Source organism: Rousettus aegyptiacus, unplaced genomic scaffold, assembly GCF_014176215.1.
Source record: "Rousettus aegyptiacus isolate mRouAeg1 unplaced genomic scaffold, mRouAeg1.p scaffold_m13_p_8, whole genome shotgun sequence".
In the NCBI taxonomy this organism is placed as follows: Eukaryota; Metazoa; Chordata; class Mammalia; order Chiroptera; family Pteropodidae; genus Rousettus; species Rousettus aegyptiacus.
In genome coordinates, this window is record NW_023416311.1 from 101967194 (window position 1) to 101971445 (window position 4252).

General features: G+C 32.0%; 1 pseudogene; it reads right to left on the reverse strand.

The window, feature by feature from the left end:
- Positions 1-3882: 3882 nt before the first annotated feature.
- LOC118606946 lies at positions 3883-4001 on the reverse strand (annotated as a pseudogene).
- Positions 4002-4252: the final 251 nt, after the last annotated feature.

Here is a 4252-nt window from a genome sequence, read left to right on the forward strand (position 1 = left end):
CAGATGTGATGTCACCTTTATAATCGCATTCATAAATTTTAAAATGGTGAGAGGCTAGGGTGTTACAAGGAACATTTTCATTCTTCCTGAAGACGTAAACACATCACACAATGTTTTTCCATTTATTACCTAGTTTTGATACTATAATATAAAATGCTTTAAAGGAACAGAAATGCATTCAGAAATTTATGTAGAATCTTATTCCATGTAGTCAACTATTTCATTTATCAATGCTAACTCTTAGTCTTCATCATATATGCACTTACTTTTATATATTTACAATAATTTCATAACATTATGGCATGTGTAACATTTATTTAAACTTCGTAATGGTGTGGTAATCCATTTTCTATGGTCTCTATTCTTTCTTCTTCATCTTTGATACCTTGTACTCCTCTCTACTCAAGCCACTGTATTTTTAGTGAACATGTCAACCCTTCTGTCTACATATTTATGGGGACCTGGAATTAAACAATATTTAAATCTCTATCTTCTCTTATATTTTATTTTTCACTTACAAAATATCCTGAAAATGCCTCCAAGCCTGCTGATAACTATATATATGTATACATATATATATATATGTATACATATATATATGTATATATATATTCTTTATATATATAAGTATATATTTATACTTTTTACTAGCTGCATAATATTCCCCATTAAAATGTATTACTATTGATTCAACTATTTCCTGTTGATTAATATTTCAGAAGTTTGTAGCAGCGTAATATACCAAAATAATTATTGTATAATTTGATATACCAATGATTTCATCTCTACAGATTCTTGCGTAAAGTGGAATTTTTTTTACTGTAGAAGGTATATTTTAATTTTAATTGCTATTATCAGATTGCTTTTAAAAAAAAACTTCTGTACTAATACACGTTTCTAACAGCAATGTATGAAAACACCACATTCTTTATATTTCTGGGTGTTATCATTTATTCATGTTTTCCTAATGATAACAAGTCTATTTCATTGTCGTTTTCGATTTCATTGACAACCTCGAAGACTGAGCCTTTTTCCTCAGTTGATTGGCAGCTTGGAGATTCTCTTTGGATATCTCCTTTCATGAATTCAAACCCTTTTGCCAATTTTTTAAATAACACTGTATCTTTTTCTTAATTAGTAGCAGGTGTTTGGATAATATCAAAACTTCATCTGTAAACATTTGCCAATCACTTTCTTTTGAACTTGTATAATGCTATAATTTTAAATTAAAAACTATAAAACTTTGTATAGTCAAATATTATATATTTTATTGCTTCTGGGTTTCTTCTCTTATTTAAAAATCTCCTTTTCCCTAATGCGTGCATTTATCTCGCTAACATTTATTCTTTACTCTTGATTTTCTGAAAGTTCTTAAAGCTCAGAGCTATGGTTTAATAATGACCAAGATGGCGGTAGGGAAGCAGTAGCTGAAGATTAGCTTTCAATCTATAACTTAGTCCCTTCAGGAAACATTGAATGATAATTCTCAAAATTTAATGGAATTTTAGAACATGTTATTATTGCTTGTTCTGTGGCATTAATTTGAAGTTCATAAGATGAATATTTACAAACTCCCTCTTTGAAACAAAGATGCATATTTTTTTCAAAACTACAAATGTGAAAAAGAGCAAGCAAAAGCATTCCCTAAATGACAACCTTAAAGAAAAAATCTACAGAGATTATCCTCGGAGCAGATATGAATAGAACAGTGTGCTTGTCATGCCTTTTTCATAAACAATCATCATTGTGTTAAAGTAAAATTGACAATAATATATAAAAATTTCATTTGACTTTGGGAAGGAGATAATATATTAGAAGTAAGTAGACTTTATAACCTAAAAACAAAGCCATTGCCTTCAAAAATCAGAAATATTCAGCGACATATAGTATAGCATGCTATCAGTAGAATTTATTACCAGAATAATGTATATTTATTTCATAGTTTCAGCCACAGAAACAAAATGTGGTCCTCTTTCTTGTGATAGAATATTTACTAGCATTAGGTTTAACAATGCCACACAAGGTTGGTTAGTAAACTCAACTACCCATCTCATAGTGATATAGTGATGTTATAAATTGACAAGTATTACTAAAATGGCCTCTAGAAGTAAGAACTGAAAATGAACCAATGTGGAGCTCTGAGAGATGGTACTTATGAGTTAAACTGTTGTCTTAGGAACTCATTGTTCTAATAAGTTATCTGTTATTGATGCCTGGGAGAAATATATCTGCTGAGAGCAGAGGATTAGCAGATAATTGTCAATAGTCATGATTTTTTAGTCTCATTTGTTTTGATGAAAAGGAAAAACCAGTACATAGTGTCAATATGAACCTCAGATCCCATGGATTTTTTACATCAATTACCTTGAGGTTAGAAAGATGACGTTTTATGGATGAAAGATTAGAACACTTGTGAACAAAGATTAAGTTCACCTACTGTATTAACTGAAAAATTCACTGATGTTCCCCTGCTCACTGCACATCTACCTACACTCAACCATACAATCCATTCTAAGAGAATCATATCACCCAAGACATGCACACAAATACATGGGAGGATGCCATAAGCTCTTATTCCATCATCTATGGTGAATGTATTCCTCTATATGCAGAATATCATTTTTTATTGATTGATTTTAAAATGGCGGTACAAATTAAAGTTGAGTCATTTCACGTTCTGTCAGCTCTCTATATGTATTACATCATATAGTTTTACTATGTATTTTATTACCTGCATAAGACCAACCTTAAGCTTACTTTCACTTATACTCTACAATTTAGAGACAGTATTATTTTCAGTTTTTCTTGGTGGAATAAATTTGCAAAAAAAATTGTTACTTAAGGAGAGGTTTCCAAATTTCTCTTTGTCACTTCGAATGATGAATATTTTAAAAAAAACTAATATCCAGGGTAAAAACCTGGGTCCCCATGTCAACACATTGTTAATTTGTTTGGTCACAAGAGACATTAGCAAGATTTGCTCAAGCAAAGCAAAGTGCAGTGGGAGAAATTGCCACCACTCTCCCATTTTAGTTCTAAGTCCATCTTTCCACCCTCTGTGCCTCCACCCTCTGTGGTTACTCATTAAGTTTCTTCTACACTCAGTACTCTTATGACTTCTTCTCTCCCTTTTCCCTATAACAGTTTTCTAAGAAAACTGAAATTAAAAAGAAGAGACAACTCATTTTTGGTGCAAGTATCTGTGGAAGAGCAGCATTTCAAAGAACTCAGAGCTCAGAAGTGCAGAGTTATAGACAGCTTGTAGTAAATGCTTGCCTTTCATCAATAAAATGGAGTGAAGGATGATTTTCTAAATCATGGGAAAACATCAGAAAAGAGAATTTTGACATCAATTTTCTCTCCTTTAGTTCTTTCATTTTTAAAGGTAACAAAGATGCAATAGATAATGGGCCCATTTTCAGTACCTGTTTTAGTTAGTAGTTTCTTTAATTTGTCAAGTAGAAAATATTTTAGTCATTCTCATAATGAATCCACAATATGTTACAGTCACTTATTTTGGACCCAACCAATAAGATGGAAAATGTGCTGTTTTTAAAATTGTAAACTCCAAGCAGATTTCTCTACTGAGTCACAGAGCTTGTTTGCCTCCACATTTCAACATTCAATGTCTGGCTAATTTTTTCTTACTCTGTCAAAAGCTGTTATGATCATTTCATAAAGCTCTAATTTCTTATGAAGGCACAGGTTAAATAAGCCCTATAAATGGATACAAGAGAAGAGAGGTGATGGAGACAAGCCCAAGAGCCCCCTAACCAAAGCTTTCTCATTTTTTTTTTTTAGGTGAGGCAACCCTTGGTTGACCTCACAGATTCCAGGTACCTTGTCAACTTATAATCTCTTATTTATTTATTTTTTTATTTATGCCTACAGCACCTAGTCTTCCTAGGTGGTCTCCCACTCAAGTACTAACAAGGCCTGACCCTGCTTACCTTCCAACATAAGATGGAATCAGGTTTGTTCAGGGTGGCATGGCCATAGACAAGGCTTTCTCATGTAGACATTATTCTTGGGCATCAGTATTTTGAATGTTTTGAAACATAATACGGTTGGTAATATTGCTCCTAATTCAACATTGAATATTCTTGTCCAATGATAACCTCACATTTGCACATTTTTTTGATGTTTAGAATTAATCTTGACATACACAAATAGGTCAATTAATATGTATATCAATATCATTTTATGAGAAGTTGCAGAGAAGAGAGGATGCCCTCTCATTCACAGTATTTCT